This window comes from Ambystoma mexicanum, chromosome 12, assembly GCF_040938575.1.
Source record: "Ambystoma mexicanum isolate Mex_15411 chromosome 12, UKY_AmexF1_1, whole genome shotgun sequence".
NCBI lineage: Eukaryota > Metazoa > Chordata > Amphibia > Caudata > Ambystomatidae > Ambystoma > Ambystoma mexicanum.
The window spans coordinates 17,706,756-17,730,736 of NC_090936.1; the positions used below are offsets into that span (position 1 = coordinate 17,706,756).

Consider the following 23,981-nt stretch of genomic DNA (forward strand, 5'->3'; position numbering starts at 1 on the left):
AGTGCTCTTGTCCATGTCAGAGCACCATGTAGCTCAACCCCCTTACACACTTCCTTCTCCATTCCTTCCACAGTGGATTCAGGATCCTTGTGTCGTCGGTTCCCTCTTGCTTCCTTCAGGTGCTGCGGTTCAGGCACGCCAGTCTTCCTCTCGCCATGGTTCGGTCCTGCTCCAATCAAGGTCTTTGAGCATGGAGTTTCCAGCCCTCCTGAGCTCGGAAGTGTTACATGGGCTGTCCACCCCTGCCTCCAGGATTGGTCAGCTCCATTCTACAGCACCACGCTGCATCTTGCGCCGCCTCTCCCTGGTTCTTCTGCCTGCAAAAGTGAACGTGTTCCGCATCGGCTCCTCTACGCCAGTTAAGAGTCTTGTCAATTATATGACTTTCCCTGCAATGAGAGACATAATTCCATTGGTCCGGGTATTCCGGTCTCAGGGAGGGGTCAACAGCCAAACCAAGCATGGTTAAATGTCACTTTTCTGTAAGGTTATTATCAGCCCCCATTTATGTAACAATCCCTTAGGGACATTGGTGGCAAAGGAGATGTTATAGATTTGCGCACTTGGGAGTCCTTATCCCCTGACGGGGAATCACCACCACTGAGATCCCACTTACCCGATCCCCCTGGGGTATTTTGCATAGTGGGCTTACCTCCCAAGTCTCAAAGAGAGTGTGTCCCACTTCTGGAGAAGGGGGGAATTCCTTGGAGTCGTCACAATGGTTATTCTAGATTTTTAATTGGTGCTTTGCTCAGTAAGGCCAGTGTAATGTTCTAGTTATGACTACATTATATGCTGGAAGTGATCATTAAAAAGGGAAATATTTAAAAGGATGAGATACACATCAAGAAGCCCGGTCAGTAAAGGTAAGCGCCTGATCACCGGAGCAATGGGGACAGTTTGTTCCTTAACTTCCAAAGGTGATTACTTCTGACACTCGCCATAATCCTACGAGACATGTACATCTATTCATTATGCAAAACTACAAATACACTGTATGACGTCAAACATTTTATATAAAACACAACCCAGGTGACCTTGTGCAATGTGTAATATAGATTCACAGTACAAAAATACAAATACACATTTTTTAGAACCGATTCATCAAAAGAAATCACAATATCAAAGTGACCAAGCGCAGTCTGTAATACAGTCAAAGTACAAAAATACAAATGCAATGTATGTACCTGTTTTGTCAGAACACCACAATATCCAGGTAATTCGAACACCTCTATTCTAAGCACTAGGAAGTGGGTTTGCCAGAAATATTGCCTCTGTGTTCAAATTTATGGACCCTTATCAACGCCCGACACATTCGATCCCACAAAACATTGACGGGATCTTCCATAGGGTCAGCTACATGTGTGTGGTGTGAAAAACCCCATAAAACAATTATTCGCGGAGTGAGGTTCAAATAATTTCTGTACCATACCAATGAATTCTCGCATTTTAGAGTTCCCAGTAATTACCACATGTGTATGTCTAAACAAGCTCTCCAAGTAAGGCATGCCATTACACAACCCTTAATGTAATTCTGTTACTCTTATGGCCAACAAACTCAGGCCCACAGTGAAAACCTCAAATGTAGGTAATACGCCTTTATGCAGAACAGGATAAGAGACAGACAAGCACAGAGGCTCTAATTAGAATCCAACCAAGCATATGATTAAAAAAACAATGTTAGGGTTAAATGGACCCCATAAGCCTCACTCGCCAAACAAAAGTCTTAGATGGGACCATGCTTAGTGTACAATAGGCCATATAGCTTTCGTGGTCGCACTGCAGGGAACAAAAGACACAAAATAATGTGTGTTAATAGCACAAGAACAATAATAAGGGCTGCTAGCATGTTACACGCCTAACTAATAATTACACTTACTTCAGAGTGATAGTTGAGGGCGTACTCAGGGAACTTCTAGAGAAAGGGTGCAAGCATTACAGCATTCATCTATGTGAATCACAGGGAATAAGTCATGCCATAGAGCTTTGCAGACACATCATTGCATGCTGGCGCCATATTGAAAGGGATACTTCAGCCGACTAGAAGCAACATCCGAAAAGCTTTAACCACGGCCTGGCATTTTGGCAAATCAAGAGAAATGTAACGCACCTTGAATATCTATAGAAAAAGGGGGTTTTCAGTAGTCGCCTAAACGGTGACTAGGGTATTGATCACGATTGAAATGGCAAACGCATACAATGTCAAAGTGGCAATCAATTTCATTGGGATCCCAAGCACATATAACTCTGGCATATGCTGTATTGACACCCTTACCCGGGTTAGAAATTCATTATTTATTTACAATGCGGTTTTATCACAGACTACAGGTAACCATAACCACCGTTCTTTCACGGACCCTAAAAGGAACATAAGATAACAAGCTATTTACCTGCAAATGTGCATATGTTCCTTTCAAAAGACATGTATTCTTTTCAACACCGCCGTTTTCCGAACGTGGACTAATGCAGCCCAAGGTCGCCTTTCCCCATAGAAATCAGACACAGGCCGCTTTCTATCTCACTTATTATTTTCTCGACACGCAAGACAATAGTACGAGGATGTTTTCTCCATAATAGTACATTCCATTGTGTGCCCCGTGGGCTTTCCTCTTAGCATTTATAGTGCTTCCTTTCTGTGCTTATTGTTGAATTCCCACACAATAGCCTTCGCCGCATCCCAGATTCACTGAATTTTCCTGAGACAAGGGTACTCTTCCCCTAATCCTGTGTGGCACGATAAAGTAATCTTGTATTTTATTTGTTCCCGACCTGTCTATGGTACATCTCCTTTCACAGACATTCAGTATCTGTGATGCTTCACTATTATAGGTTTCCCTCATTACTGGTTATGAAATCCATAGCAGGACTGAAAATCTAATTCCAAGAACAATCAAAATGCATAATTCAGCCTTTTCTCTGATATATATTTTTTATTTGTAAAACTACCAGGGACCCAAAAGTCTCCGATTTCAGCCTCATTTAATATGTGTGTGTGTTTCGGAGTTTGTCTTGCCAGTAAGTGTGGCATAAAATCCGTCCATATTTAGGAGAATTATGCCATGTCTGTACACATGTACTCCAATGTACCTTTGGGCCTCATTGAGCGTTCAGTGGTGTGGTACATTTTTTATGGTAATTCACTAACTACTACTTTCCTCCGCAGTTATTGTTATATCCACCCTGCGCCCCGCTACGCGGTGACATAGGGCGTCTGAATAAAAGCCCTGCCCCCTCGCAAGGGAGGCAGTTCCGGGCACAGACTCCAACAACGTGTGGCGTGTTTCATTTCGCTCCGGCTGGAGCTGCGCCACTGCGGCCTACCTCAGGGGCCTACAACGTTCTGCCTCCGCGCCAGAACGTAACACTGGCGACGAGGGAAACGGGACCCAGCACACGCGCTCGGCACCCGACCATCTCATTCCTCCTGCAACGCACGGACTACTGTCATCCACGGACCACTGGCACCGCTGTTCAACGCGTGGGCCTACCGCACACGCATGGCGCACGTGCGTTCACGGCAGTGGACAGTTGGAGAGAGGCAGCAGCCCCGTCCACCAACGCTTCGTAGGCCGGCCTCAACAGGGACCATCAACAGACGACGACACCTGCCATGGCGACAGGCATGTCCACCCCCGGGCCTGGCACGCCTTCCAGACTCGCGGCAAATCTGTCGATTACGCCACCGCCAGCTCGCCCACAAAGCAGCTCCTCTACTATGATTCAGCCATTCGACCCGTTCACGGATCCATCCTCGGTTGGCCCCCGGTGGCAGCCATGGCTCCAAAAATTTGAGATGGCTATGGAGTGCAAAGACGTTATCTCGTCCAGGAAGATGAGATTGCACCTACTATTGAATGTGGGGGACGAGGTGCTACGCATTTTCAACGCGCTAACCATTGTGTATGGCCAGGACATTTACCAACTATCGAAAGACGCTCTGACGGCTCATTTTCTCCCGCAACTCAACCCTGATTATGAGACTTTTATATTCTGCACCATGTTTCAGGCAGAAGAGGAGACCTTGGATGCCTATCCCTCCCGGCTCAGGAAACTGGCGATGTCGTGTGAGTTCACGGATTTCGAGAAAGAAATCCGTAGACAACTCATTAACGGCATCCAATCCGAGAAACTAAGAAGGTTGGTGCTGGGTGAGAGGGGCATCTCCCTGACACGCATTCTGGAGCTGGGTCGTCAGAGGGAGCTGGCGCATGCCAGGGCCGCCAACATGGGTATGACTCTGCAAAAATTACAACCGGCCCTCGCGTCATCCATGGTGGCCCAGGTCACCAATAGACAGTCCATTAGAGATGAATCTGGTGGCAACTACGCACTGGCCAGATGGCAGCCACGGATCCCAGAGCCCACGGAGTGTGGATGGTATGGTGGATCGCGTCATGGACGGCGAAATTGCCTGGCACAAGGCACAAAGTGTGGGGCATGTGGCAGAAAAGACCACTATGCCAAGGTGTGCCGTTCTTCGGGCGCTCCACTTCCGCCTCCGCAGAACTCCCAGGAGAGGAGTGGAACAAAGAAAAAGAAGCAGGCAGTCACGATGCGCGTTGAAACAACCAACTCGTCGACCGAGGAAGACAGGGATGACATCACAGGAACTCAACTGGACCCCGGTAGAGAGCAGCGGACCAAAGGAAGAAAAGTCTACCTAGTGTCAGCCCTGGATCGTGGGCATGCTACGCAGAAGAAAGGGCTCCGGAGGTGCAAATGCCAGGTCACCCTCCAAAACCAGCAGGTATGGATGACCATAGACATGGGATCCTCGTTGAACGTCATGCCCACATGCGCTTTCAAAACATTGCAACCACGACCAGCCCTCAAGAACACTGACACTCTCCTGTTTGCATATGGCTGCAAAAAGCTGCTACCGGTGGTTGTTAGATTCCGCACCACCCTCAGCCATGGTGAAAACAGGCTACTGTCCAAAATATATGTAGTCAATGCGGGGATTGAATGCCTTCTGAGCGGTGATGCGGCTGAGGACCTAGGGCTGGTACAGTTCGTCAGTCAAATTAAGGAAGCCCAGGAGGTCGAGAAAATCCTTGCACGATATCCCAACCTGCTTAACGGGATTGGGTGTCTGAAAGGAAAGACGATCAAACTCCACATTGACAAGTCGGTCCAGCCAAGGGCCGTCAGACATTGGAGGACCCCATTCCACATGCGCGAACAGTTGGAGATAGAACTGAAAGCGTTGGAAGAAGCAGGCATCATCGAAGAGGTGAAGGGGGCGACACCATGGGTGTCCCCGATGGTGGTCACAAGGAAACCCAAACAGCCTGGAAAGGTCCGCATTTGCATAGACATGCGCCTCCCGAACACTGCCATCAAGAGGGAGCGCCACATCACGCCAACCCTCGACGAAATTGTGGCTGACCTCACGGGATCGAGAGTCTTCTCGAAGGTTGACTTGAAAGCAGGTTACCATCAGCTGAAGCTACACAAAGACTCTCGGTACATAATGACATTTTCCATACATTTGGGTCTGCGAAGATACAAGCAGCTAAGCTTTGGTATATCTTCGGCAGCCAAAGTCTTCCAACAGACTATTCAAGAAGTCATCCGGGACATACCAGGTGTCCTGAATGTGAGTGACGACATCCTGATCCATGCCCAGGACAAAGTTGAACACTCGAGAAGACTACAGTTGCTTCTGGACCGATTGGAGGATGCAGGCCTAACCATCCACAAGGAAAAATGTGAGTTTTTCAAGACAGAGATATCGTTCTTTGGCTACAAGTTCAACAGTTCTGGCATCTCACCGGACCCCCAGAAGGTTGCTGACATACAGGCCGCGAGTCCGCCAGGACACCCACCGACGTCCAAAGCTTCCTGGGGATGGCCACATACTGTGGGAGATTCATCCGAAACCTGGCCACTTTGTTGGAACCCCTTCGAGAATTTACAAAGCTCAACGCGAAGTGGGAATGGGGGAAAGCTTGCCAGGATGCCTTCGAGAGTATCAAAGAGTCGCTGTCCGTGGAAACGAGAATGGCGTACTATGATACAGCACTTCCGACTGAACTCTACGTGGAAGCCAGCCCCGTCGGCCTTGGGGCCATCCTCATGCAGGTCACCAAAGAGGGCGAGAAGAGACCCATCGCCTATGCATCGCAAGCTCTTACGGCGACGGAGCAGTGGTACTCTCACATCGAGAAAGAGGCAATCGCCGTACTGTGGGGGTGCCGCCATTTCCACCTCTATCTGTACGGCCGCAGGTTCACGGCAATTACGGACCACAAACCCCTCCTAACAATCTTCATGGGCACCTCCTCGCACCCGCCGGCCAGAATAGCCAAATGGCTCCTACATCTCCAGTAGTACAATTTTGAGCTGATTTATCAGTCGGGATGCGGCAACCCGGCGGACTTTCTCTCCAGGCACCCGAGAGCGGCGACGCCACAGGAGGTTCAGGTGGCCGAAGAGACCGAAGAGCACATCTACCAGGTGATGCGTGCCATGAAGCCGAAGGCCGTCAGCATTGAGGACATCGTGGAGGAAACAGGCAATGACCCCTGCTGCGATTTGGTAAAAGATGCCAGCATTTCAAGGGACTGGAAGTCATTCATGGAAAACACGCACAACAGGACGGAAGAGGCAAAGGCGTTCCTCACAGGAACATTCACCATCCGCCAGCATCTGTCGATAACAGAGCAGGGTCTGCTGCTCTGCAGAAATCGCATTGTCATTCCGCCAGGCCTGCACGACCGGATAGTGGCCCTCGCCCATGAGGGCCACCAAGGGATGGCTCGAACGAAGGCTCGAATTCGACACTGAGTGTGGTTTCCACGGATAGACGAAAAAGTGGAAAAACTAGTCAACACCTGCCTACCATGCCTGATAACCGGAGCCCCGCCTGATCCAGAACCCATCCTATCGGCGGAACGAGGCTCTGGCAGGTGGGACGCAATAAGCATTGACTTTTGCAAACTACGAGAGGGCCTGTACCTCCTGGTGGCTATCGATGACCAGTGCCGATACCCCAAAGTCGAGGTGGTCGAATCCACCTGTGGTCATCCCGGCCATCGAAAAGATGTTCGCGACACATGGACTACCCACCACGATCAAAAGTGACAATGGCGCACCTTTCCAAGGGGTGGAGTTCAAACAATACTTGCAAGATCTGAACATCCGGTATCACCACATCTTGCCCAGGTGGCCCCAGGCGAATGGGGATGTGGAACGGTTCATGAGAACAATTAACAAAGTGTTGAGGCTATCAAAGGCAAATGCCAGTCTGCGGAAAGTCGACCTCTATCAGTTCCTGAGGAACTACAGGGTCACCCCGCACTGCACAACTGGCGTTCCCCCAGCTGATCTCATGTTCGGCACCGTCATAAGTTTGTCCATTCCACATCACCCCAGCAGAAGACCGGACGAGCTTGACGATGGACGCACCGATAGAAGGAGAAGGGACGCCAATGCCCACATAAGTGCCAAGAGGAGGTTGCAACCATCCAACCACCAGGTGGGTGATCTGGTGGTCATGTTACGGAACCCGACGAAGTCCAAGATGAACTCCCGCTACGAGACTCTCCCATGGACCGTCTGCGAGACACAAGGGACCATGATAACCGTACAAAGGGGGCATTGTCAGGTGACGCACAACGCGTCGTGGTTCAAGGCGGTGCTGCGCAACCTCTGGACTGATGGGGACTGTCCCCAAGAAGATGAGGATTCCCCGCTGATCGAGGACGAACCTGAAAATCACCAGGGTGAAGAAAATGCAGGTGACAGAACGTGGGAGAAGTGGAGTGAACCGGACCTGGGTGAGCCGGAGGTGGAAGGTGAGAGATCTGATGAGACAGTAGAACCCACCTCCCGGGGTGGCAGATATGGCCTGAGAACCGCCACCCAGCCGCCAGCTTGGCTCAAGGACTATGTGTGTTAGTTTGCACCTTGAGAATTGTGAAAGTGGAAAAACGTTTCTATTTGTTATGTTCATAAGTATAGGCCCATTCGTGTGGGTGTGTTCCGTTGTTGCGTTTGTTTATAATAAAGGAGGAATGTTATATCCGCCCTGCGCCCCGCTACGCGATGACGTAGGGTGTCTGAATAAAAGCCCCACCCCCGCGCAAGGGAGGCAATTCCAGGCACAGACTCCAACAACGTGTGGCGTGTTTCATTTTTTTTTTAAACATGTTTTTATTGAGTTTCTATTGGCACAATGTTATACCATGCAAGGATCAAACAGCAAACTTCATTCAAAGAAAGACAAAGACATTCCTCCCTCCCCCCTCCCCCACCTGCATAACTCAGTGTGTATATGTTTTAAATCAGAAGATCTTTTCCTCGTTCACGTGAATAAGTCCAATAGTCTTATATTGTGTGGGCACCATTGTCCTTTATATTCTTTTTGAAGGAATTCCAGTACTCCTCCCCAGTCCTCTCGGAATTTCCCATGGTCCCCTTGGATGTTATAAGTTATTAGTTCTAGAGCGAGATGTGACCAGACCCTTCGTGTCCAATCAACAACCAATGGTGGGAATTCGTGTTTCCAGTTTCTAGCAATTTCCAACCATGCTCCTATTAGAAGTCCCATAAAGTTTATTTTCTGCGGGGTAGTTAGCGTTTTGTCTTTTGGATCCCAAAAGCCCCCTAGCCATATTTCTTCTCCCAGGTGTTCCGTTCCCTGGAACATTCCCATCTTTTGACTTTTTATCTCTCCCCAGAATGGTCTTATCCTCGGGCATTCCCACCAGATATGTTTCCAATCTCCCAGCCCGCCACACTTTCTCCAACAGTTATTCGGGGAGGTAGGATACATCTTATTCAGTTTCTCCGGTGTATAGTGCCATTGCACCATCATCTTCACCCACATTTCTCTCGTTTGAATGGCTCTTGTCAGTTTTGGCATCAAGCCCCACAAGTATTCACACCTCTCTTTGGGGAGTACGTAGCCCAGGGTCTTCTCCCATTTCTTCATATATAGCAATGTGGTAGGTTCCTTCAGTGCATTAATACATTTCTAAGTGTTGGAAACAAATTTACGAGATCCAGAGTGCGTCATGATGTAGTTCTCAAAGGGGGTCAAGTCCCTAGTCAGTGCTTCTTTTATACGTGGAGTGCTCAGCCAATGATGTATCTGATCATATTTATATCTATCTTTTGGTGTCAGATTCACAAGAGTTTTGCAATCCTCGAAGGATCTGATCTGTTGATTCTGTTGCATATCTCCCACCATCTGGCACCCCCCTTCCTCCCACCTGCGGACTGCTTCCTTGTCCATTCCAGGGGGGAATTCGGGGTTTCCAAATATTGGCATGAACGGGGCGGGGTCCTTGGTCAGGGTTTCGTTTGTCGTGGCGGCGTCCCATACCCCCAATGCCGTCTTCATTATTTCGCTAATGTGAGTGTTTGCATGTCGGAATCGTTTATTTATCCATAGCATGTGCCTGGCGGATGTTGTCGCTACCGCCCTATCCTGCCTCTCCCATATTTTCTCGCCCTGTTCCGATATCCAATCCCTCATTACCCACAGCTGGGCCGCTTCGTAGTATTTTTTGAAGTGTGGCATGGCACATCCCCCCTCCTTCCTATGAGCTGTCAATACCGCATTAGAGATTCTTGGGGTCTTGTTCTGCCAAACATATTTGGAGACCGCCTTCCTAAGTGCTTTGAAAAAAGCCTGTGGGGGCTTTATCGGGAGGGCCTGAAACATGTACATTAGTTTGGGGAGGATTGTCATTTTGACTGCCATGATTCTCCCCCACCAAGAAATCGCTAACGGGTTCCATTTTAGCAGGTCCTTTTTTTGACTATTTCTAGGATTTGCGGGTAATTGTGGGAGTACAATTTGTCTATGTGGTCTGTGAGGGTGATTCCCAGATATCTGACGCCTGAGGTGGCAATCTTCAGTTGACAGTCTGTGGCTGCTGTGGCGATTTTTTCTCTATTCCCCGCCAGAATCAACACCTCCGATTTTTGCCTATTTATTTTCAGCCCTGAAATCTCTCCAAATCGTTCTATGGTTTCCATTAAGTGTGGGAGGGACTTCTCTGGGTCTCCTGGGGCCACCAGCATATCGTCAGCATAGGCCACCGCTTTATGGGTCAGCCCCGCCATCTTTATTCCCTCCACCTCCGGCAAATCCCTTATTTTTGCCAAGAGAGGTTCCAGGTATATGGCGTATAGAAGGGGGGAAAGCGGGCACCCTTCCTTCGTCCCTCTTCCTAGGTGAACTATGTCCGATAACCCTCCATTCACCGCTATCCTTATGGACGGGGAGTTGTAGTTGGCCCTAACCTTATCTATAAAACCCTTGCCCATTCCCATCTTTTGCAGAACCCGAAAAGGTAAGACCATTCTACTCGATCAAACGCCTTTTCGGCGTCTAAGGGTACCAGTGCTGCAGGGGTTTGTTTGATGCCTATCTTTTCAACTAGGTGTAGGACTCTTCTGATGTTATCGTGTGTCTGGCGGTTTGGAACAAATCCTGACTGGTCTTGGTGGATTAACCTGGGAAGTACTAGGGCCAGTCTGGTCGCTAAGATCTTCGTGTACAGTTTAGCATCCAGGTTGATTAAAGCTATAGGGCGGTAAGAGGTAGGGAGTTGCTCTTCCTTTCCCTTTTTATGAAAGACCAGCACTTTTGCCTCGTTCATAGACAGTGTCAGATCCCCCTTCTCCCCAAATTTATTGTACAGGGATGTGAGTATCGGGGCGAGGATATCCCTATATGTCTTGTAGTATATGGCGGTGTACCCGTCCGGGCCCGGAGCTTTGTTATTCGGGAGGGACTGTATTGCTGCATGTACTTCTTCTGTGGTGATGTCCCTATCCAAGGCCTGTCTATCGTCTTCCATCAATCCGGGGAGGTGAACCCCGGCCAAGAAGGTTTCCTGCAGGTCCTCCTTCGGATGGTCGGAGGAGTACAATTTTTGGTAATATCTGCCTAGTATCCTTCCTATTTCTTCCGTCTGAGTTCTAAGTTGGCCTGATTCTTCTTTCATCACTCGTATTGTCTGGGCCTGCTGTTTCCCCCTCAGCTGTCTTGCCAGGAGTCTGTCTGTTTTGTTTGCCTTTACATAATACCAGTGTTTCGTGTAGAGTAATGCCCTTTCTGCTTTTTTCGTTCTGAGTGTTTCCAATTGCCCCTGAACATGTCTCATCGTGCGCATGAGTTTTCTGGTGGGCGTCTGAATTAGTTCTGCTTGTATCGCCCCAATTTGCTCTTCTAATTCTTTTTCCCACTGACGGTGCATCTTCTCTCTCTGTGTTTTAAGCACTATGAGATGTGCCCTAATGACCGCCTTGTGGACGTCCCATAGTGTATCCATATTTGTTACGGGGAGATTGTTAATGGCCCAGTATTCTAGGATGTGTTCTCTTAGCGTCTGTCTCGTCACCGGGTCTCTAATGATGTCCTCTGGGAGGCGCCAGTTCCATAAACGGTGGCCATGTCTTCACCAGATAATATCTGCCCACAGCGGGCCGTGGTCAGAGAGTGTGATGGGTTCCATCTCAATCTGTTTTACCCTGCCTAGAAGCCCCGCTGATACCCATAGGTAGTCTATTCTCGAAGCTGTATTATGTACATGTGAATAGTAGGAGAAGGTTTTCTGTTTGGGGTTGCCATTCCTCGATGCGTCTGTCAGCCCTAGGTTCGTGAATTTCTGCTTTAAGTTTTTGGATGGAGTGCCTTGATCTCGATGTCTGGGTCCGGATCTGTCTAGGGATGGGTCCCACGCCATGTTTAAGTCCTCACCCAGTATGATGTCCCCAACCGCTTGCTGTTCTATTCTATTCAGGGAATCCCTCAGGAAGCCCTCCTGACCCGTGTTGGGAGCGTATACTGTGGCCAAAGTGAGGGGTTTGCCTGCAATTGTTAGAGTTATTATTAGGCATCTTCCCTGTTTGTCTCTCCAAGACGAGTTAACCTGTGCATGTAAGGAGTCTTTGAGCGCTATCAGTACCCCAGCTTTTTTATCCTGTGCATTCCCCTGAAATATTTGATTGAAGCCCTTGAGACGCACCTTCTGTTTGTCCCGCTCTCTAATGTGTGTTTCCTGAAGTATTACAATATCATATGCGCCCTGCCTGATGGAATGTTCCACTTTTTTACGCTTAACGGGGTAATTGAGGCCTCTGACATTGTGTGTCAAGATCTTTATCCCCATTGGTGTTTGCGGGCTATCTGGCATGTCCTATGATCCTTTCTCCCTTTCTCTGTTTTTGAGTTATGCTTGGATTTTCCCCTGTCCCCAACGCCCTTCCCTCCCCAAAACTTGCGCAATCCCCAACTGGCGCATTTCCCTCTTCCCTCCCCCAACAACCCTGAGGATGGCATGATTTCCTATTAACGCTCAGGCGTGTCGCCTTGTGCTTAATACCCTCTCACACTCTCAGGGACAACTTTGAAGGGGTTCCTAAACCCTTCCACATGACTTCAGAGACCCCGGGTCCTCACTCCCCTCCCCTCCCGGCACCTGTTATGTCGGACTCGCTTTTCCTGCCGTCATATTCTTGGCTCCTTGCGCACCACCTTGTCATGTTTTTTAGTTCACCATTCCTGCCCTCTGTCGGTCTTCATTTCCTTTTACTGGGGCGCTGCACCCTTTTGTTTATCGTTTTCCATTCTTACCCCTGCTCTTCCTCTCGAATGGGACCGTGCCGCTTGCATGTGGGGAAACGTCGTCCTGCTCCTGTAGGTTTAATATGGTCAAACCTTCCTCTTTTGTGGTTATCCTTTTTTGCGCGCCGTCCCAGGTGAATAGTAGACCAAATGGAAGCGTCCACTTGTACCTAATTTGACGCGTGGTGAGTTCTTTTGTGATTTGGGCCATGTCCCTTCTTTTCTGAAGCGTTGATAATGCAATATCCTGGTAGAAATGTACCTCCTCTCCATTCATTCGGATATGGTCCATTGCCCTGGCCTTCCGTAGAATCTGCTCCTTCTGTGCATATCTCGTGAGGGCCACCAGGACATCTCTTGCGCGGTTACCTTGGGTCGTCGTTCTCCTTGGGCCCACCCTGTGTATTCGATCTATCGGTATTTCTTCTTCCTCCTGCGGGTCAAGGATGTCTAGGAAAACTTGTTGCACGGCCGATTTAAGATCTTTATCCTCAACCGACTCTGGCATGTTTTTGATCCTGATGTTGGACCTACGCGATCTATTTTCTAAGTCTTCGCATTGAATCTCCAGATTATGCGTCTGACGGGCCAGTTGTTCCTGCAATTCTGCCATTTGTTGCGTTTCTTCCTCGATGTTCTGTGCTACTTTCTCTAGGGTATCCGTTCTTTCACCCAGTCCATCGACTTCTGTTCTTAGTTCCTGGAGCGCTGATTTAAATTCATTCTTCATGGCATCTAGATGCGAGTTCATGGAGTCCATAAATTGCAGCTGGAACTCCCCGAACCACGATTTTAGGTCTTCCTTTGTGGCCATCTCGACGTGGGGAGCGTCTATTCCCGGGGTACCTCTCGTTGCTTTGTGCGCTCCAGCGTTGTCGGGGTTCCCTTTGTCTCCCCCCCAGAGGTGGACCAAGTTCTGATCCTGTTTCTGCGTGTGGGACGAGGGGGTTGCCTGTTTTTGCTTCCCTCTTGTCTGTGACATCTGGGCTCTCGGTTGCAGAGCAGGCTTTTTGCTTATTACTCCGGTAGGGAGAGGTCTCCCCCCCACCTCGTTGCGGCGGATTCCTCGTCCGTTGTGTTGCCCGTCCCCTGAAGATGGTGTCGGAGGGGCGGCAAGGGGTCCTCGTGCCCGTGGCCTCCAACGACGATGGAGGACTTCCAGGAGAAACTCGTGACTACCGATCCCCCGATCCGTTGATAGGTGCTCTCCCTGCCCGGTTACCTCTGGTGGCAACGCCGCTCGGGTCGCTGGGGAGGTGGGTGAAGGAGGAGGTGTTAGGGGGGCTTGACGGAGCAGCCGTGCCTTCGGGCCCAACCTCCGCCACCGCCTCATCTGCAGCGTGTGGGCATCGCCGTCACCCGGCTCAGGCCGGTGGATTGGGTGGTTCTCTCCTCCGGGTCCTGGTTTTTGCTGGGTATGTCTCTGGATTCTGAACCGGGGCCGTAGTGTTGGTCCGTGGACGTCCCCCCACCGCCGAGTGAGTCGGATGGGGTGGGCTCTCCGTTGGTCCGGTCGCTGCCCCTCGATGGAGACGCCGGCAGTAGTGGTCGGCGCAAGGCCTTCCTGTGGCTTAATGCGTCTGTCCTCGGGGTGATGCGCCTGGGGGGGGGGCGTTCGTTTCCTGCCTCGGTGAGGTCTCGGCGAGCGCTGCAAGGGCTCGAAGGCCTGTTTAGGTCATTCGTGCAAGCAGAGTTTCTTTAGCCGCTGTTGTGGCGCAGGAGGGGAGACGAAGCTCGGCTCACACGCGTCCTCCCTCCACGGCGGCCATCTTGAAGTCTTCTGTGGCGTGTTTCATTTCGCTCCGGCTGGAGCTGCGCCACTGCGGCCTACCTCAGGGGCCTACAACATTCTGCCTCCGCTCGGAGCCATAACATAACAGTTATGGTGTTATCCCCATATTTTCTTCACTGCCGAGTTCTGAGTTTGACCTTGAAGTGGAGGGTTCACACCTCCAGCAAGGTCTTGGTGGTAAACCTCCAAAACATTGCTATAAAGCGGTGGATTTACCCTGGGTGGAAATACCACAACCAATAAATCCACCAATTCCACAGTGGAGTCTTACGGACTCCAAAAACGGGAAACACTACGATGCGACATCAAAAGACTTCAGAGCTCATCTCTAGTAAGTAGAAGCATGTGAACTAACACGGATCTCTGTGAACACTGCGCGGGCCGAATGTCTGATGACAGACGAAAATCGGCCCTCGCAGTGATCACTTTTTCACACAACCCATATGTTCTAGCCCTTTATATCCCTACTTACCTTTGAGAGGTACACTTCTGTGTGTGCTGCCCACTCCCCTCTATCCCCAAGACGTCAGTTCCCTTCCACTAACGTTGGTCGAACTGGCGCCGGAGGGGCCTTTAAAAAAATATATATATTTCTACTTCATTGTCTACGCTATCCATGTAATGGAAGGAGCGCACACCTCTGCACCCACGAACCCATTATACCAAACAAGGGGGGCCAGGCACACCCCTGCACCCCCCTCCGCTCCCCTTACACGGAATAATGGGTTTCAGAATATTAGTCACAGCCAAATGAGCACTTAACACGCATTCAGCTATTTTTTCAATCAACATTTTCGTCCGATACCGAACTATCACTATCAAATTGTAAGCAACCTTTGCATGAAAGACTCACATGTGGTTCATGGTACTTTGTGTAACACATGCTTCTCTTTTCATACCTATCACCTTGATAAAGCTCACTGCATGGAGAAAAAACCCGTTTGTGTACTGTAGGCATTCGATTACCAAATCAGTTTTTGGTTTATATTTTATAATTTATGTTGAAACTAATTTTGCTCGTGTGTTGAACATAACAAGAAGGTCTCCTCTGTGTTCCATGGACAAACCCTTTCCAGTTTACTTTTAAGAACACAAACATTAAACCATTGTTTTTTAGATCATCATAATGAAGTGTGTTTAAAATGAACAAGCACCAAGATCTGAGAAAACACAACAACATGTTGGAATATTCGTTTGGTATTGCACATTAACCACCCCGCCCCCTTTTTTAGCCTATATAGTAATTGTTGAAAAGTGACTCTGTACTCTTCTGTAGGTTCTCACTTAAGCTTTATTCTTAGTTACATAAGGATCTTACAATAGGATCACTTGAGGGACACCACTTGGTTCCATCACTTAGGCTAGCTCAGCTTCAACTGATATTAATTAGAAACTTGACACACACTCACAGGACAACAATCTATATCAGCACTCCAACATTCTCTCAGCTCATGCATTCACAGACAAGCACTATACAACAATAACCAACACGACTTGTAAATCTTCAAAAAGCCTTTTTTACAATTTTCAAGTAAAAACAATGAAAGCAATATTTTAAAACCAAAAATGGCTGAACGCCAACACAAACTGGCATGAACTTTGTCACACACATACGTAATTGTTGAACACACATTTACCTGCGTGGTTATTTTTCACTGTATGCACAAAATTGCCTCTTGTGTGTTAAATGCCCCTTTGAGAGGTCATGGGTTGTGTAAACCTAGTGGCAGCAAGAACACTTCACTTCAGTGATGCAGTGCTCCTTACAAATCAACTTCCCGCAGTTGGTACGCGGTCTGGTGTTTTTCAACTACTGCCTTAGCCAGGCCCGGTGCTCACACTAAGTACGGGGTGTCTTGCACCCTTCACTGTAGCTTGGCACATATCGGTTCTTTCCTGAGAGCTGTGAGGAGTATGTGCTTCCTCAGATATGCAATTCCCATTATCACAGCACAGTCAAACCTTTATGCAAAGTGTACTCTGTGTGTTTGGCATGTATTGTTTGAATTGACATTCTACCCTGGACTCCACAATCCTTGGTGAAGTTTGTCCAAGATGTACACTACTCTGAATAGCTGCTCCACAAATGAGGTCAAGATACCCCAAGCTTTATAATGCAATTAGCACTTTGTGGTGAAATAAATGGCAAAAAGTGGGGTCTCTCTGTGTTAGACCAGTCTTTAGAAAAAGTCACAGATGTTTCAGTTTTGCTCCCTTTTAGTCTACGTACAGAAAATATTGTGCTGCAATGGAGTAATGTGCAAATGTTCAAAGTCACACACAACTTCATAAGAGGGTAAAAAGAAAAAGTGAGGGAAAAGAAACAGTTCTGAGATTTTTACCTCCAAGGCTATACACTACATACCTGTTCGCTTGCACACAGAGCATTTAGAAGTACTGCACTATTTACAAAATGTGTGCATTTACAGAGTTAAGGCAGTCCAGACCATAGTATGTTTCCAGACATGTCTGAATTGTTTTCTAAAAAGAGAGTCTAGTGAATTTGAAAATATGTATATCTCTTTTCCAAGTAAAAATGTCAGAGGAAGCATAGAATATTAATTTCACAGATCATATTATATTGTTGAATACTGCTGGATCGAACATGTTCAATTCATGGCTGCTTATGCTAAAAGGTCAATACTGACTGAATACAGTGGTTCTAACAGTTAATACTTTGCAAAAGGCACTTTACTCTGCTATTCCTAGTGAACGGTCGCCTTAATAATGTGGAAGAAGCATGTATTCAGTTAAATCATTTCATGTGTAAAATTGCGTTGCACAAAACAGCTGCACAAAATGTAACATTTCCAAATCCTGGCTGCTTATTTTAAAGGCCCAATCCTACCTGTCTGTATTGGTTCTAACACTTAATAATACTTTACAAAAGACACTTCAAACTGTTATGCAAAGTTATCTGTCAGTTTGTATATGTATGGGTAAAGTGTAAAGCGTGTTATCCAAAGAATGCATTGAAAAGCTGTTGAATAAAGAAAAGAATTACAGAAGGGGCCTCAAAACTATACAGATTTTCATGTATATATTAAGTATACATAGGTATGCTGAGAGTGTATGCAAGGTATCTTCAAGTACAGGTTTTCTAATGGAAATATCAAAATCAAATGAGTGTCTGATGGGAAAAGTAGTTTCTGTAAATTAACATTTTTCTACAAGAAATGTCAAATGTCTTCAGAAAACTGTAAGAAAGAATCTTTATGTTTAAATCTTACAGCTCTGCTAAATTAGGAGAATCTGTGTGACATACAGTTCACTATGGAATTGGAAAATCAATTATCTAAAGGAAAACAGACACTGTAATAAATATTTTGAGCCAATTTCTCATGGCTTAAAAATGCACAAATTAGCTTAAAACATAGCGTGTTTCTAGATTGTCATCTGTTTGCTCGACATGTTAACTTTATAAATAATAATTGACTAAGTGGCAAAGCTGGTCATTAAGGGTATCACGTGCTAGTATACTAACATGCCACAATGTAAATGACTGTTCAAAGCCAGCCCTAAAGGAACCTATATCTCTGTTTTCTCAACTCAAATGAGAGGCAGAGAATAGGGATTGGGTTGACAAAAAGAAATATAACCTTGGCTTATTGTGCTGGCAATGTGGTAAAGTGGGTTTAAATCTGTTAGTAAGTAGAAACACCTAAAATACAATATCTTGGCTACTCAAAGTCTAACAACAAAAATAAACATGTGTTCCTTATTGTGACCTTATGCTGCCACCATTCATATGTGAAGTTTTGCAACTAAAATATTGAAATAACTTTGCAATGGTACATTTTAGAGGGATGGGAAGAAATGGGACACATGTTTCCTAGTGAGAGACCCATGAAAACCTGATTTTTTAAAACTATGAGATACACAAAACTATATTCATATAATTGTGGAATGAATCTGCCTAAAGTATGTAATTGACTGATGTCATATGACAGGGGGCATATAAGTACATGAAACCAGAATTTAAGAAAACAATCCTTTAAGACTGGAGTTTGCTGGGTATTTAAGCTCAATCGTATGGGAAGTTTTATGAAAACAGAAGTGAGAGAGCCCATCTGATAAGAGAGCAGTAGATTGAATGCAAACTGAAGGTAGGTAATGGGGAAATATCTGTCAAGGGCCTGACCTTGACTGGACTGAATTCAGAGGCTTTTATCGAAGCAGAACCAGATTACCTGAAAGGGATTTTGGAGCAGTTGTACAGACTGAAAGGAAGACTCACCTGATCGAGTTGCTGCAAGCCGTCCGTGTATTTATATGTCCTGCTCCTATAAAACAAAACAGATAATGAGTGAGTTTCAATGGCCCAGTATCTTTTGCACACTTTTCCAAGAATTAATTTAATTCCAGATAACAGAGCTTACAAAACACTGTAAAAGCTAAGTGGTATATCGTTGTTCAAAGGAACATAGTGCAAGATTGATTTGCTTTGTAATTTCAAAATAAAAATGACACTTCAGCCAGGATCATTGGATTAGATTTCTTGTAGATGCCTTGCTGCCAAATTGCCCACCTTAGACCCATTGTTAGAGCCCCACTCCTGTGTACCTCTGCTATTGTCTCTGTGTACTTTCCCCTATGACTTGTAAATCACTCAGTCACTTCTTTGATGAATTGTGGGATTAGATCACTTCTCCCCAGGGGGAGCCTTTCCTTGTTAGACTATGGAGGTGAATCTGCTACAAAATGTTCCCCCCTAGGGAACGGCTGCAAGCGGGATCACACACAGGGAGAGACTCCCTCCTTTGGGGGTAAGGACTCCCATTACAATGAGGAACTCCCTTTCCATCTCACTAAGAAATCTATTAAAATCAAAACTATTGACAGGAAACCTGAAGAAGCCTCTTATATTTGCTATTGTGATTCAACAGGCGACAAATGTCTATCTGACAGTGCGATGAGTAAAAACACAGAAGGGTTGAAAAATAAGTGCCTATTAAAAACCAGGACAAAGAAACTCAAAGGAGCCAAGACAATTACAACTCAGAGACAGAGAAAGGACTAGCAAGAGGAACTGGGGAAGCCCCGGGAAATCATTCTAAAAAGAGGAGGAGCCAGAGAATGTCAGTGTAACACGTGGGAGTTTCAAACCAGCTGGATTGAGGCGGCTGGTAGCCGAGAGAGAATGCTGCTTTGCATGTTGGCAAGCAGCTGCAGAGAAGAAACAGCCTAAGTGTGCAGTGTAAGAGACAGGCTGGAGAAAGTCTGTCAGAAGGCAAGTATTCCCCAGAGGGACACTCAAGTATGGCTACAGAGAAGCCCCACCATGGACGTGCCTGAGTTGAAGCACACAAGGTTAGGACCCGTGGGAGTCTGTCAACCAAAAGAGACGTCCAGGAGAGAGCCAAGAGACAAAAGTGGTGGCCTGAAAGGGGAGTGAGAAAACAATTGCTTTCATAGCTGATACCACACATAGACACCAAAGTGTGTCGGATGAAGGAACAGATGCAAGGAGAAGAGCTGTCCTGACCAAACGTGGAGACAAGAAGAGGGAGAATGCCAACCCGTTGATGCAGTCTCATTACAGTGCCGGTAATGGGGAGAGCAGGAGACCTGGAGAACTGTGCATATGTAACGAATGGGACAGTGATATTTAACCAAGTCAGGAAAATGAATATAATGACAGACTACTCGCCCCAGCCCCAGTGAATTGTCCAATATTAAGAAGAGTGAAAATCATTCAGTAACTCAGCCCCAGTGAATGATCCAATTTTGAGAAGAGTGAAAATAATTTCAGGACTCAGCCTATTCACCCCAGTGAATGGTCCAATATCAAGAGTAGTGAAAATCATTCAGGGACTCAGCCTATTCGCCCCAGTCAATGGTTCAATTTTAAGAGTAGTAGAAATCACCCAGGGACTCAGCCTATTCGCCCCAGTGAATGGTCCAATATTAAGAGTAGTGAATATCATTCAGCGACTCGGCCTATTCACCCCAGTAAATGGTCCAATATTAAGAAGAGTGAAAATCATTCAAGGACTCGGCCTTTTCGCCCCAGTGAATGGTCCAATATTAAGAGTAGTGAAAATCATTCAGGGACTCGGCCTAAGAGCCCCTGGGAATAGAGGGACAATATGAAGAGTGACATTACTAGCTGGGTACATCCCCCAGAACCCAGTAAACAGACCATTAATCAGAAGAATTTAATAAGTGCCAAGAGAAAAGATGTACAAGTGGTGGAAAAAGCTGTACAAGTGGTGGAATTGTTATTTGAGAAAGAGAGACTAGTAACTATCATTGAAAAGAACAATGTCGAGGAACACTTAAGTGTCAGAACACCTAGAGAGAGGAAGTTGAGAAACTGAAGAACGAGGTGTGGAGAAGCCTGTTTCAAGAAGTAAATGACTTGATACAAGAGAGAGCTAAGCGCTATCTGAAGATCCAATATTAACAAGAACGTGCAGAAAAGCACCCCAGGAGAAGGGAATCCTTCCGCTGTGTGGGATGTTTTTACCCATACATCCGAGCCCTACCTCAAAAACTGTGCAGTACTGACATGGAAAACATCATGATGGCCAGAGATTCCCAGAAAATGCCCAGGGAAATGCATGAAGAATAGGCTGCCACCCATTTTGCCGATGTCATGGGCACAGAAGGTCACTGCCTAAAACCACCATTGGACTACCCACGCAGTAGCCTGAAACCATTGGGAATGGCAATGCTGATTGCCAAAAGCAACCTAGAATTGTGGGGAATTCATTTTCTTAAATCCCAAAAATGGGTGCATTACGAGTACTCGCCACTATCAGAAAGCCGGCGTTTTAAAACAACACCAGACTTTTTTCTTTTTGTGTAAAATTGAATAAATGAATGAAATAATTGAAGGCAGGCCAAAGAAAGACTTACTGAGAGGTGGATACAATCTAAAGTTATATTCTGAAGTGACTTGAAGGTTTATAACAAGACTGGCTGAGTTGTGGATTTCAGCAGTTTAAGTAAATTTGGACTGAAAGACACTAAAAATCTAAATGTTTAAAAGAAATGAGTGACCTACTTTTGAGTGTCACATAGGTTGCAATTGTTAAATGTCATAGTTTAAACTTAGAATCAGCATTTTAGCTGCATATGTAAAAATTGGTAGTTTTATTTGAATGCAGAAAACTGGGTAACAAAAAGTGACATTTTATCTGAAGCCTGGCTTAAGGAACTGAATTCTGCCCACCAGCTACCCCCGACAGGAGATGAGACTTGCACAACAGCTGTGTTCCCAGGCCTAGCTGCCCTTTTGCTGCTCCCACCAAAAGGGATATGACACTTCTCTGATTGAATTACCTGGGCTCTGCAGGAAATTGAACAAAGCCCTGTCCTGACTCAGGCAGATGGTTTATTGCAGGGGTAATAAAAATGGCTTCCTCTTGGCAGAAACTGGGAGGGGGAGAAACTGGAGACAGAGGCTGAGCTTGAAGAAAGTGGAAAGACTTGTTTCTGTACCATGTGACCTGAAAAGACACACCCCTGTAGCCAGAATATGGTTTTAGAAAAAGATGAATAACTCATAGTACGGACTTGTGAAAATTATTTAAATGATACCATAATTCTTGTGATTTTTCTGCCCACATTTTAAGAGGTTTTTAGAACCGGTGGTATGATCTGGGGGCAAGCTAGCAGTTAAGAGGGTATTACTTAAAATGTATGCATGTGAAAAGTCTGATACTTCATCAATTAATGCCTGCATGCCTTGCGCACATGTGTATAAATTTGAGTAAGAATCTGATATTGCTAACCTGACCAAAAAGTGAAATATGTTGCCATTTCTCAATGCAAGCTCCCAGGAAGAGCAGATTTGGACAGGGTATACCTCCTGTGATATGTGATGGGTGCATGTAATTTTAAACAAATGTGTACCTGTGCAAATATGTCTTTTGGATCAAATATAGATTGTGTGTAAAGTTGACAGGGGTGGGTTCTCTGTATCATAAACAGACCTCATCATGATGACACTTCATTTCATTCCCCCAATCAAGGGGAAGAGGAGGAAGTGGCCAATGACAAGTGGAGAGGGGTAGGGCCTAGGAAGCTAGCCTTTCCACCCATTTTCAAAACACATAAAAGCAGACAGTCAGGACAGATAGGGAGATTCAATTCCATTTGCTGCAACGCGCTCTGCCGGACCATACCACATCCAGAGATCCAGACTTCAAATCCATCAATCTCCAGAATCCAGAGAGGCTAGACCAGCAGAGCAGAGCTGACCCAGACCACTGTTAGCAGAACCAGAGAGCTGACCCAGATCACTGTGAAGTGCCGAGACCAGACCAGAGTCCAGTCTAAAACCTGACCAGATCCGTGGCGAGGCCCATTTATTTCAAAAATATATTGTGAGTACCTAGCAGACTCTGCAGAACCAATCTCTTAGTTAAAATAATATAATTCAATCTATTTTAATCTAAGTAGAACTGCCTCCTAGCTGTCACCTGTCATTTTCTAGTTGCAAGCTGTACTTGTCACTTTGAACTTTAAAATTTCAAATCCGAAAAACAACCTTCACAAAATCGTTCATAACTCCGTAACCGTTTGTCTTAGAGCAGTAACTTTCCTCTGAAAGCTTAGAATCTTAGCTTTTCAACGAACCTAGAACCGCATTCCTATTCCATACACTTTTGCCGCAATCGCGAAAAACGCACTCGCGAATTTACCGCGATTTGCAAATTTCTCCACGTGTGAAAACAGCAGTTTCCTTGCTAAAAATTCGTTTGCCTCTTAAGAACCATCCCTGAATCATTGCTAGAGTGAGCCTGGACTAATATTAACTAGATATCACTCACCCTGAACCTCTAGAGGGAATTAAAAGCATTTTAGCATATTTTTCACTTCATTGCCAGCACGTATAAAATCATTTTGGGCCTGTGTTTCCAGCTTCTGTAGTCTAAGCTTGCTGGGGTGAACTGAATTACATTTGATTGCATTTCTGAGAACTGTGTGCTTTCCTTCCATTTCCTTGCATTGCAAAAAGGGGGGGAGGGGATTGCCAGAGAAAAGTGATTACATTGTTTTGGTGAAATCATATTGAGTATTTTCTGTACTGCATTTTCATTCAACATTGCATCCATCTGAACCCTATAAAGCATTCTCTACCACATTATTCTTCTGTCCCTATTTACCAGTGTTGCTATCTTATCCATCCTATAACCACTCATCATTGATTATAAAGAAGTGTGCTAGTGCCGGACTATCCATTATTGATTACTGCTCAGATTAAGTGTGATATTCAATTATTAATTTATTATAAAGTGTGATATATATATATTGTTTAAATTATCAAATAAACCTTTTAAACTTGCAAAACAGAACTACTTCTTGGCTCAGCGGGGTCAGGGGGATTCCAAGAGAGGGGTGTTATATAGGGGTAGTCATCCAGAATGCATGGACTGGACATAAAGATATATTAATAAGGGTTTCCATTCAGTATCCCAGACTAGGCATTGATTTAGCTGTAGTGTTGAATTGAATCCTCTTACAGCTGGTCTTCAGACATTTGGTCTTTGTGGAAGGGTCAGCGTAGATTTCTTTTTGGACTAAGGACAGACTTTTGCTTTGAACTTTAACACGGATGACGAGCACCCTACTGTAGTCATGTTAGGTAGGTAT

General features: G+C 46.2%; 1 long non-coding RNA gene across 1 annotated transcript in view; it reads right to left on the reverse strand.

Annotated features, from left to right (window-relative positions):
* The window catches only part of LOC138513182 (uncharacterized), a 964,728-nt gene that overhangs the window by 644,355 nt on the left and 296,392 nt on the right, over positions 1-23,981 (reverse strand). The window contains exon 3 of the long non-coding RNA XR_011281724.1: positions 18,616-18,661. This is a non-coding gene — a long non-coding RNA (uncharacterized lncRNA). The remainder of the gene's footprint in view (positions 1-18,615; positions 18,662-23,981) is intronic.